A 13,755-nucleotide genomic window follows, 5' to 3' on the forward strand; every position below is an offset into this window, starting at 1 on the left:
AAATAGATGAAAAGAAAGACATATTAATTAATTACAAAAGTAAATACAAAGATTTAGTGATTAAAAGTACGTAAAAGTGCCCAAAATGGCTAAGAAAAGTCTTCTCACGAGCGCAGCTTACGTAATACAATATCTGATACCCTAAAAATGGAAAAAGAACCAATTTATACTAAGCTGAAAAATATGGACAAAATTGCCCCTGCGGGGTTAGTGCGGACCGCACAAAATGGACCGCGGTTCGCACTGGGCTTTGGCCTTCAAAATTAATCTCTCTGAACTTGGGCTCCGCTGACCGCACAGAATGGACTGCGGCCGGGGAGGCTTCTAGCACGGTCCGCACAAAGTTGACCGCGGACCGTGATAGCTCAAAACTCTGAAAAGTGATCTCTCTGAATCTTCACACCACGGACCGCAGAGAATGGAATGCGGCCGCGGTGCCTTCAGTGCGGACCGCACAAAATGGTGTGCGGCCGCACTGCCTTGAAGCCTGGAAATCAACTCTCTGAATCTCCCAGTGTGGACCGCACAAAGTGGTGTGCGGCCGCACTGGGCCTGTTCTGCATGAGATTGCCTTGTTTTTGGTACTTGTGCAAGTTTCACTCCTTTTGAGCCGATCTTTGACATTTTGTCTCTTTTTTTATCAAACCTTCAATCAAGCACAACTTGTGAGCCTTTTAGGACTATTTTGTATGAATATTTGATCAAAGCATAAGCAAGAAGGAGTATAAAATGCGTCAAAATCCCTAGTTATCAACCTCCCCAAAATACACCAAACCAGCATCCACAAAATCCTCCCGCACCACATCAATATGCAACTCCACCTCAAAATCCCAATTCTTTACCAATACCAGCTCCAGCACAACACCATCATCAACCAATCCAGTACCCACAAGCCACTACCTACCACACTCCTCAGAATACACCACAACCCATTCCCGACCCTCAAAACTCAACCAACGACCACCATTACACCCAAATCCCTGGCACTCACCAAAACAACCCTATATACGTGGAAACTGTACCTCACTCTACTTAACCGATCTCCTATACACCAGAATCCACTGAGAAGGACCTGCTCATCAAAAACATGACCGAGGAACTCAAGAAATTGACAATTCGAGTTCAGGGTGTCGAAGGAGGTAAAGGGATAGAAGGTCTGAATTATGAGGATCTATGCATACAACCAGACGAGGAATTGCCAGAGGGTTACAAACCTCCCAAGTTCGAAATTTTTGACCGAACAGGTAATCCCAAGGTTTATTTGAGAACTTACTGTGACAAGCTTGTGGGGGTCGGAAAGGATGAAAGGATCCGAATGACGCTCTTCATGAGAAGTCTTACCGGAGATGCCTTGTCCTGGTACATAAGCCAGAACCCTAAGAAGTAGGTCAATTGGGTGAGCATGGCATCAGAGTTTATGGACCGGTTCAGGTTCAACACGGAGAATGCACCGGATGTCTTCTACATCCAGAATTTAAAGAAGAAGCCAACTGAGAATTTTTCGCGAGTATGCTACTAGGTGGAGGTCAGAAGCAGCCAAGGTCAGACCAGCACTAGAAGAAGAACAAATGAACAAGTTCTTTGTCAGGGCACAGGACCCACAGTATTATGAAAGGCTGATGGTCATTGAGAATCACAAGTTCTCGGATATCATCAAACTCGGAGAAAGGATTGAAGAGGGTACCAAAAATGGGATGGTGACAAATTTCGAAGCACTGCAGGCCACAAACAAAGCATTGCAATCAGGCGGCATATCAAAGAAAAGAGAAGTGGGGGCAGTAATGGTGGCTCAGGGCCCGAAATCTCCGCTCACATATCAAATACCGCCACCCACATGCCAAACACCTCCACCCACATACCAACCTTCATCTCCCAGATATTCTCAACCCGCCACCGCCTATCATACTTATAACACCCAGCCAGCCTACTATCATTCACCTCCAACTCGTCCAAATTACCAGAAACCCCGACCTAACTTTGATCGCAAACCACCCAGACAATACACCGCTATAGCTGAACCCATCGACCAGCTGTACGAAAGGTTGAAGGCCGCAGGTTATGTCACTCCTATTCCTGCTGTGGCAGTGAAGAACTCATCTCAATGGGTCAACCCAAACAAAACTTGTGCACACCATTCTGGTATGAAGGGGCACGCCATCGACGAGTGCCGGACATTGAAAGATAAGATCCAGACATGATCGATAACAAGGTCATACAAGCGAAAGAAGCTACACCCAACGTCCGCAACAATCCTCTCCCAGATCATAGGAGCGACGGGTACATGTGACTGAGACGATGAATAATGGGATACCGAGGGGTCAATCGGGCTTATTTCGGAAGGCGATGATTTTAAACCTGCAGTCACACTCACTCCTATTGTGGTGCAGACACAAGCCATCAGTCGAGGTTGAGGTAACCACATCGGTTCCATTTGAGGTAGAAGTAACACCACCTGCAGCCACACCTGTTCCATTTGAGGTAGAAGTGGCCACACCTTTCACAGTGACAGTAGCAACCACACCTCCTTTCAATTCCAAGGCCATACCTTGGGATTATGTGCCAAAGCTAGGCAAAGGGAAAGCAAAAATGGAAAATCGATGAATGCTGCACAAGGAATGACCAGAACGGGAAAGATCTATACACACCGAACACTTGGGAGGATTGAGCAAGGAGGCTGCTACCAAGCAACCTGTCATTGAAACTGGGTCAGACGATCTCTGGAGGAAAGTACAGGCGAGGAATACTCAGTCATCGATCATTTAAATTAAACTCCCACCCAGATTATCCATCTTGTCACTTACTGCAAAATTCAGAAACACATAGGAGTACCCCGATGAAGGTGCTAAATGAAGCTTACGTGCCCAACAACATCACTAGTGGAGAAAATGGCCAACATGGTAAGCAAGTGCTAGAAAGTCATAAGATCACTTCCATGAGGACGAACTACCGCCTGAAGGGATTAAGCCACAACAGGGCACTGCATATCACAGTACAGTTCGAAGACAAATTCATTGCTAGGATCCTAATAGATGGGGGCTGGAGTCTCAACATTTGTCCTTTAACTATTCCCGAATAGATTGGGCAAGATTTCCACGAGATACGGGTAGAGAAGTATGAACGTGAAAGCCTTTGATGGGTCTCAAAGGGCCACGATTGGGGAGATCAACCTTTGCCTGCAGATGGGCCAACTTGGTTCGATGTTGAATTCCAAGTGCTTGACATTATCAGCTACAATACAATCTTCTGTTGGGTCGACCTTGGTATACATTGCCGTTGGGGCTGTGGCTTCCACACTACACTAGGCCGTGAAGTTTGAGTGGAATCACCAGGAGGTAGTCATTCACGGAGATGGAGTAACCCCATTTACACCAGTCAAACTATCCCGGCCATCGAGAATAGAGAAGGCTGGGTGGAGAAACTTATCATCACATTGAACATGTCAACGCGATTGAAAAGGACAAGTGGTGGAGCAACAAAATAGAAGCATACTGATGGTCTGGTTATGAACCAGCAAAGGCTTGGGTAAGAATCTCCGGGGCATTACTAAACCAATACAGCTAAAACGTCATGGTACAAACCTTCGGGCTCGGATACCAGTATACATGGCAAGAGTATGATGATTGGTCGCCTCCATAGCGTGGTCCTTTATTACCCTCTCGAGCAACCAGTGCCACATCTGGGTCAGACTTTTCACCAGGTTGATACAATATGGGGAACGACAGAGGAAGAAGAAGCTTTAGCTGGGCTGAGGAATTTGTTCCTAGAGGACGAGGACATGGATTGCACGTGCGATAATTGGAGGAGGAGGGAAGAAAGGCCTCACTATTCAAATTGTGGAGAAAGGAGCCGTTCTCAAAGAATGGACTGCCACACCATTCCCGTGGCCCGCCGAGGTCCCTGGTCAGCTTGGCATTTAGCCTAATTTATTTCTTATAGCCATGCTAGCATTTTAGATGTTTTCAGTAATTTGTAAGACGCATTTGTTTTCAAAATAACTGCTCGATTATCGAGCCGTACTCGTTTTGGATATTTTTCAAAATTTAATCAAGGCAATTGCTAATTTATTATTCATTATCATCTTTCACTTTTTTTCTTTCTACAGCGTTATTTATTACTTTTCTTGATGAACCGGTGACTGTGACATGTAATGAGATACGCAACATTAAGGATAGTGACTCAGAAGAAGAGTGATGAAATCACTGAGAAAATTGTCAGGGAGGTTGAGAACTTCGAAATAAAACCTAAGTCCATACTTTGGACGAAACCTGAAGCAGGTAAATTTAGGAGACGCCGAAACCATCAAGGAGACTCGCATAAGCATTCACTTATCACCGACAAAGAAGGAAAAGTACAATCCGTTTCCTGAAGAATAGAGGGATATCTTTGCATGGTCATATGATGACATGACCGGTTTGAGCATTCCATAGTGGCTCACAAATATGCCTAACATCCAATATGTCCGCCAGTGAAAAGCAGAAACTCAGAAAAACTCAAACCAGACATGAGCCTGACAAATCAAGGAGGAGGTCACTAAGCAGATCAAAGCCAAAGTCCTCATAGTATTGAGTAGCCAACCTGGTTATCCAATACATGTACCAATTCGAAGAAAGATGGAAAGATAGAGTGTGTGTTGACTATCGGGATTTAAACAGAGCAAGTCCCAAGAACGACTTTCCACTTCCAAATATACACATCCTGATCGACAATGCGCAAAGCATGAACTCCAATCCTTTGTAGATTGCTTCGCGGGTTATCACCAGATCTGGATGGATGAAGAAGATGCGGAAAAAACAGCTTTCATCAATACCTCTTGAGGGGTATACTGCTACAAGATGATGCCATTTCGCGTCTAAGAGAATGCTGGGCTACTTACATGAGAGCCATGACAACCATCTTCCATGACATGAAGGAAATAAGAGGTGTATATGCTTGACGACGTTATCAATGCAAATCCAAGAGGGCCACGGATCACATAGCAGACTTGAGAAAGTTCTTCGACAGGCTAGAAGGTACAATCTGAAACTCACCCGCAAAATATGCATTCGGGGTTCCCGCAGGGAAGCTGTTGGGATGCATTGTCAGTCGCCGAGGGATCGAGTTGGACCCGTCCAAAGTTAAAGCTATTCAAGAGTTATCTCCACCAAAAGCAAGAAGTACATAATGAGCTTCCTAGGACGTCTCAAATATATCAGATCGCCTTCATAGCACAGTCCACAGTTATATGTGACCCATCTTCAAAATGTTGAGGAAGATGCTGAAACGAGTTGGACCGAAGATTGTCAAAGGCTTTTGAAAAAAATCAAAGAATACCTGCCCACGCTGCCAGTCCTAGTCCCGCCAGAACCTGGGAGACCTTTGCTACTCTATCTATATGTATTAAGATGGAGCTTTCGGATGTGTTTTGGGACAACATGAAGAGACAAGGAGAAATGAGCAAGCCATATACTACTGAGTAAGAATTCACACCATCACGAAGCACGATACTCTTGTTGGAACGCACTTGGTGTGCTTTGACCTGGACAGCTCAGAAATTGAGGCATTACTTCTGTGCCTATTACCACGTACATCATATCCAGGATGGACCCTCTGAAGTATATCTTCAGAAGCCCATGCCGACCGGGAAAGTTAGCCAAGTGGCAGATACTGTTAAGTGAGCTCGATATCGTCTGATGAACTCAGAGCGGTCAAAGGACAAGCATTGGCAGACCATCTTTGCTGAAAACCCTGTGGGAGGAGTAATACAACCCTTTAAAAACATATTTTCCCGATGAAGAAGTATCGTTCGTAGGAGAAGACATTGCTGAAGCTTACAACGGTTGGAAGATGTTCTTCGACGGAGCTGCAAACTTCAGAGAAGTGGGCATTGGAGCGGTTTTTGTATCAGAAACAGGTCAACACATACCCGTATCTGTTGAAGCTTTAGGTTTCCATGCACTAACAACATGGCGAAAATATGAGGCTTTGCATCATGAGGGCTGAATCTGTGCCATTGATATGAGTATACAAGAACTGCTGGTAATCGATGATTTGGATCTTCTAGTACATCAGGTTCAAGGAGAATGGGCTACGAAGAACACCAAGATACTGCCATACTTGTTATCTGTCAGGAGTTAAGTCGAAGAGATTCACAAAGATAGAATTCAAACATGTGCCCAGAATTCAAAATGAGTTTCGCAGATACACTGGCCACTTTTGTCATCAATGATACAACAACATCCAGACAAAGAATTTCATTGATTCCCGCCCCTGGTGAGGATCCACACCAACCAGCTTACTGTGCTCATGTTGAAAAGAAATTGCATGGAAAACTTTGGTTCACACACATGAAAGAATATTTGGCACAGAGGAGAATATCCAGAGCAGGCAAAACCACACTCGAATTGCACTCTACGGAGGGCTATCCAATCATTTCTATCCAAAGCGGAGGAACCCTGTATCGGAGAACTCCTGATCTGGGGTTTTAGTCGTCGTTGACGCAAAGGAAGCTTCCAGATCTGCTCGACAGAAATACATGCTGGAACTTGTGACCACATTATGAATGGTTTTGTTCTAGCCAAGAAAGAAATTACTCAGAGCTGGATATTTTTGGATGACCATGGAGACGGAATTAGCATCCGGTACGTACAGAAATGGCCACCAATGCCAAGTACATGTAGGACATGATAAGGGTACCACTAGTGAGCTCAAAACAAGTGCACCCTGGCCTTTTGTTGCCTGGGAATGGATATCATCGGTCTGATGCGAGCCCACTGCTTCAAACGGGCATAGCGTTCATTTTAGTGGCCATTGACTACTTCACAAAAATGGTAGAAGGCCGCATTCTTACAAAGATGTAACCAGGAAAGTTGTTACGACTTCTGTCATTAGGATCGTATTGTTTGTTTTACCGATTCGAGTTCCTGAGTCAAATTATCAATGATAATGCCGCCAATCTCAACAGTGGCCTGATGAACAGCCATGTGTGAAACCTTTAAAATCAAGCACAAAAAATTCTACAGCATACAGACCTCAAATGAATGGAGCTGTGGAAGTTGCTAACAAGAACATCAAGAAGATACTGAGGAAGATGGTAGAAAACCACAAACAATGGCACGAGAAGTTACCCTTTGCTCTATTGGGGTACCGCACTACAGTCTGCACATCAACTGGAGCAACCCCCTATTTACTGGTTTATGGTACCGAAGCTGTCATCCCAGCCGAGGTAGAGATTCCTTCTTTAAGAATCATACAGGAAGCCGAACTCAGCGATGCAGAATGGATAAGGAGCCGCTATGAACAACTGGCCCTTATAGATGGAAAAAGAATGAACGCAGTATGTCATGGTCAGCTGTATCAGAACAGAATGTCCAGAGCTTTCAACAAAAGAGTAAAACCAAGGCAATTCGTACCAGGGCAGTTGGTACTGAAGAAGATCTTCCCGCATCAAGATGAAGCCAAAGGAAAATTCTCTCCCAACTGGCAAGGTCCTTACATGGTTCACCGGGTGCTAACAGGAGGAGCACTCATACTTGCAGAAATGGACGTCGAAGTTTGGCCAAAGCCTATCAATTCAGATGCAGTCAAGAGATACAATGTTTAGATTGTTTACACTCGTTCATCTGATGTAATTGAACTACGCTTAACCTGATTCCCGTTTAAGAGGGGATACGTAGGCAGCCCTGTGGGTTCGGTCATAACATAATAAAATCTTCATTGGCCCCCAACACCAGAAACTGGGGCAGAATTTTGAGGAGGACCCTCAAAATTCCGTAGCAAATCCAGCCAACGCCATCATATGCCATACAGTCAGCTATCGGTTAAGAAATTGGGGCAAAATTTTGAGAAGGATTCTCAGAATTCCGGAGAAGTTTCAGCGAGTTTCGTCACACGCAAAACGGTCGAATGATCATTTACCAAACTAGGGCAGAATTTTAAGGAAGACCCTCAAAATTCTAATACAAAAAAGCTGCAATGTCTCTGAAATGTGTTACAGTCATTAGCTCATTTAAAATTACTCAATATTTCACTGTGTTTTCTAAAAAAATCTAGTTTCATCAATAAGTGCATATTTTCGAAAACTCTATTTCCGTGATAAGCAGGCGTTACCCAGGGCAACTCAAACAAGGCCTCCGGAACGGAACAAAGCAAAGACATCAGACGAAGGAACAAACCAACCTCCCCTTACAAAACTTACAATTTTTCTTTGACCGCAGGCACAGCTGACGTAACAGTAGCATTCGCAAATATATACACGCAGCAAAATCACTATCAATCAGGCCACCAGACACCAAATACATCTCCAGCTAAGACACATTTTACTCCTATTTGCTACTTGTTCACTGCATGAGGCTAATTATTGCCTTCTCTTCGCATGAGACTAAGGTCTGTCTCAAATCTTGCATGAGGCTAAGCCCTGCCTCCATATTTGCATAAGGCTAAGCATTGCCTTCTCTTGCATGAGACTAACGCTCTGTACTCAATCGTTCGATGAGGCTAAGCCCTGCCTCTATATTTGCATAAGGCTAAGCATTGCCTTCTCTTTGCATGAGACTAAGCTCTGTCTCCAATCTTGCATGAGGCTAAGCCTTGCCTCCATATTTGCATAAGGCTACGCATTGCCTTCTCTTTGCATGAGACTATGCTCTATCTCCAATCATGCATAAGGCTAAGCCCTGCCTCCATATTTGCATAAGGCTAAGCATTGCCTTCTCCTTGCATGAGACTAAGATCTGTCTCAAATCTTGCATGAGGCTAAGCCCTGCCTCTATATTTGCATAAGGCTAAGCATTGCCTTCTCCTTGCATGAGACTAAGCTCTCTCTCAAATCTTGCATGAGGCTAAGCCCTGCCTCCATACTTGCATAAGGCTAAGCATTGCCTTCTCCTTGCATGAGACTAAGCTCTGTCTCAAATCTTCCATGAGGCTAAGCCCTGCCTCCATATTTGCATAAGGTTAAGCATTGCCTTCTCCTTGCATGAGACTAAGCCCTGTCTCAAAACTTGCATGAGGCTAAGCCCTGCCTCCATAATTGCATAAGGCTAAGCGTTGCCTTCTCTTTGCATGAGACTAAGCCCTGTCTCAAATCTTGCATGAGGCTAAGCTTTGCCTCCATATTTGCATAAGGCTAAGCATTGCCTTCTCTTTGGGACTAAGCATTGTCCCTCCCTGCATAAATGTCGTTCTATTCTTGGAACTATCTTCTTCCCTCGGGCTAAGCTCTGCCCCAAACTCCGCACAAGACTAAGCTTTGTCTTGCTATCACTTTCAGTATCATATCTCTGCACTTCATGGGCTGACATATAGCCAACCTGTCCAAAGGCATCATAGTCCGAAGGCACCATCCTCATAGCCTGAAGACACCATGTCATTGCCTGAGGATCTCTCAATACTTGCACATCATTATTCAAAGGCGTCATGGTTCAGAGGCACCATCCTCATAGCCGAGAACGTCATTTCCTGCGAATCTCCTATCTCACAATTCATGGCCCAGGACATCATAGTCTAAGGACGTCATTTGCACTGTCCAAAGGGAATTTGCATCATCTATATACTCGCATGCATCGTGTTTTAAGTTTTGCAGGTAATCCAGGAGGTAACCGTTTTTCAAACAAGAGCAGCCTTCGCTCCGGTTTCAGCCCATGCCATTTTCATTTTACCATTATAACCGATTCCCATCAATTATTCACCTTACTCTGTGTTATCCAGATATCTGCCCTATAATCCCTTCCTTACATTCCAGACCCATAATCATAAATCTATTCGACATCACACTTCACAAAAGGACCTTTTCCATCAGCTTCATTTACCGTTGGGTCCAGAACTACACATGGCCTGATTCCTGTAAAATCAGGGATATGTAGGCAACTCAGAGACCAAGGTTCGGCCGCTATTTTTTTTCAAAACACCCATTCGGTCAAAATCGGTCATCATTTCTTTACCCGAAAACTCGTTCATCTTTTCCGGGTAAAGAGGGGCAGTTGTTGATACACAATTTTTTCCTCATATATTTTAAATATGCATAAACACTTTCAAAATATTGTGCATGCATTTACAAACATGCACAAGTGTTTTACAATTTTTTCTACAATTTTTCAAGGCCCTAAATCTATTTATTTCTACATTTTTATTTACATAAATGTTCAAAACTATCCCTCATATTATTTTGTGATGATTTAATCATCTAAATTCATCATTTATGTTCATAAGAGCGTTCAAAATATTTTAGTTGCATTTTTTAATTACATTTGCATCTTTGAAACTATAATTGCATATTTTGCAAAAATAGCCCCTACATATGCATAATTACGTTATCTATACAGAAAATGACGTTCTACATTTTTATAATATTGAATAATTATTTTAAATCACCTTCACACTTGAAAGTCATTTTTTATCATTTAATTAGCTATTTTTAAAATTATTTATTTAGTAAAATGGGTATTTAACAAATAGCCCCTAATCTACACCCAAAATCGGACCCCCTCCAATTTAATTAACCCAAGCCCAATTCAAAACAACCCTAACCCAATTAAAATCCTACCCGACCCAGACCCCTTCTCATCCCGGCCGTTGATCTCTAAGACCAATGACCCCTATTCCTTTTTGCCATTATTCATCCCAAATGCCCCCCTAACCCCCTTCACTCTTTCATTTCTGCCTCCTTCGTTCCCTAACCTCTCCGACTCTCTCTCAACTCGCGCCTAACCCTAATCGCCGTCACCGGCAAAAAACTCCCGTCTATGGAGTTTCTGTGTGTTCTCCGACCCTTGCTGGCCTTCTACCTCTTCTGGTGGTTCGATTATGTCGATTTATGAAAGAATCTCGAAGAGATTCAAATTGGATTTTTTGTTCGAAACCTTTCATAGGCCTGTCTATGGCCATCTCCGTTTGTGAGTACTATTTTCTTCCTGTTTATGGCTCGAATCTATGGTTTTAAACCAGATCTCTTCCATCTCTGTCATTTTTCTTAAAGCCCTAATCTTATGCTACCTGGGTCTGTTCAGATCCTTGTATATCTGAAACGTTTAAGTGTTATTTGGTATTTTCTTTGAAAAAACCTTCTGTTTTCCTTATTATTATTCGATTCTAGTGTTTTCTAAGAATTAGGGTTTCGTCCTATGTTCTCTTCAAAGGGTTTTAAATTTCCAAGTGCTTGAATCTTATTATCTTTACTGGTTTGACTAATTTTGTGTATATGCTTTAAACCCTAGGTCTTTCTGTTTATTGCACTGATTACTTCAATTTTTTTCCCGTTATTTGTTTATCTCTGCCAATCAAATATATTGACTGATTTTATTTAGGGTTCGAATTATATTTTCCTGTTAAAATCAGTACTTCTCTGTGATTTACCTATTCTCCTTATTTGTGACTTTAATTAGTACTACTTGCCTTAATTAGACAATTAGACTGATTTAGGGATTTAATTGACTCTTATATGGTATATGACTGATTTATTTACCTTATTTGAATCCCAATCTGAATCGTTAAGGGATTCTTCCCAATTTAAGGGGGTCCTTTCCGGATTCTTCTATGGGGATTGATCGAGTTAAATCCCCAATTAATTGATTGATTTATTTGATTACCCTGTTTTATGAACTCTGATTTATTCTTTACCTTATTTGTCCTACCTTACTAAGTGCTATATAAACTCTCTGACTTCTTTAAACAACGAACAATAGTTCAAACACACACACACATAAACTTTCTCTCATCTCTCTCTCTGCTACTTGTGTTCATTGCTTGTCTAGCCGGCTGAAAGCCAAGGCTAGGCTGTTGAATCCTGCCTACTTTACCTTCTGTTTCTGCTTCCTTTAACTGGTATGTCTCTATTCCTGATGTTGTTTATAATACTATGAAGCTTGAACTTATGTGCTCCCTTACATGTTAATTTACTTCCGTCTAATCCATGCCTCTTATATATTCTAATCAGCATGCTTATTACTATGTTTAACTTTGTCTCTTTCCTGTTTATCAACATGTTTACCTTTCTGTTTAAGTTTCAAGCTCTTCTGTTCATTGCTTTAGACCAACATGTTTACTTATGTGTTTAGATTTCAATATTTCCTGTTTATTGTCAACAAGCTTACTTCTGTGTTTAAGTTTCAACCTTTCCTGTCTATTGCTTTAAGTCAATGTAATTATTTCTACCCTTAAGTATGGCTATTAGACTTAGGAATCTCCTCTTAACTAGCATCCTTTTCTACCACCATGTTTCTATGTTCTCCTGATTCAAGATTCCTGTGTTCCCCAACCCTGATCCCCTCTCTGTGAAATTATTTGTCCTCAGCATGCCATAGGATCACTTAGGGTTAACTAATAAACCAAGTTGAATGTGAGTCTTTACCTTGAGGTTTTGTGACTATGTTCTGTGTGCTATTGGTTTGCTGAACCTTTGTTCAGAATGTTTCCTAAACTGTTTTTCACTCCTGATATGTCTTCACCTCCAAACTGTTTCACACTTCTAACATGTTTTCACTTCTAAAACTATTTTCTTAAAAACTCTCTCCTGTTTTCGACTCATATTCTTAGAACACCTAGGGTCTTGCCCCTCCAGTGTGAGCATTGCTTAGGAGTCCATGAGGCTCCTCTGAACTTTGACACACTGGGGTTGGCTTTCCAAACTTGCTCACAAAAAGGGTTGCTTTGAAAGTTTTCTGGTGTGAGCATTGCCCGGGGTCCCTAAGGCCCTTGGGAACTTTGACACACCAGTATACCATTGGGTGCAATATGAGAGTGTTGGCATGTTCATACTTGATTGAAGGCCTGATTTTTCAGGTTTATGGTTTGGGCCTGTTCAGGCTCCCTATAGTTGTAGCAATTTCACTTCTTTAATTCATTATTAATGTTGGTCTGTAATAATAATTCTTGTAAACAGATATTGGGGAAAATAGTAAAAGGGAGGGATTCTTGTATATTTCTTGTGGGGAAACTGGGTAGAAATCATGTCCTTAGGTTTATTATGTCTATTTGCTTGCATTAGAGATCATGTTTTTAGGATTATTTACTTGCATTAGACACCTTTCCCTCAAGGTTATTTTGAGCCCTTACCCAATCTCTGGTAATGCAAACCGGTTTTATGATTTACTTGCTTTAGGTGCCCTAACGCACCTTAAACCCGTTAGGTGTCGACTCTTCAAATTCAAATACCCAATTCCCGAAAGAAAATGAGTTGTTCCCAATGAATGTCGAAACCCGGACTCCGCGAGGAAAAAGGGGGCGCGACAAACCCAAACACGCCTGAAGTGTGGTAGGCCTTTAGGTTCTAAGGATCCAAATCCTAGAAAAAGATAATCGACAAATGATCAAAATAATACTATGAAGGGATCTCTTGAAGAGACCCAAGATCTGATTAGTTCTGAGATTCCTAAAGAAATCAATGAACCCGAGACTCAAGTGAGTGAGGAACTTTTAATAAGTTCTACCAGTGATGGGATTAATTTAAATCGATCTGAAATAGTGGTGGATAATATTTTTACATATAATGTTGCACTAAACATTATGCAAGATAGTGAGGATCTTGAACCATGATCTGTCGAAGAATGTCGATAAAGATCTGATTGGCCAAAATGGCAAGAGGCAATTCAATCAGAATTGAAGTCACTTGCTAAAAAAGAGGTCTTTGGACCAATAGTCCAAACACCTGCTGGTATAAAGCCAGTTGGTCATAAATGTGTTTTTGTGCGAAAAAGAAATGATAAAAATGAAGTTGAAAGATACAAAGCTCGCCTTGTCGCACAAGGATTCTCACAACGACCTGGAGCCGATTATGAAGAAACA

The sequence above is a fragment of the Nicotiana attenuata genome, chromosome 2, assembly GCF_001879085.1.
Source record: "Nicotiana attenuata strain UT chromosome 2, NIATTr2, whole genome shotgun sequence".
NCBI lineage: Eukaryota > Viridiplantae > Streptophyta > Magnoliopsida > Solanales > Solanaceae > Nicotiana > Nicotiana attenuata.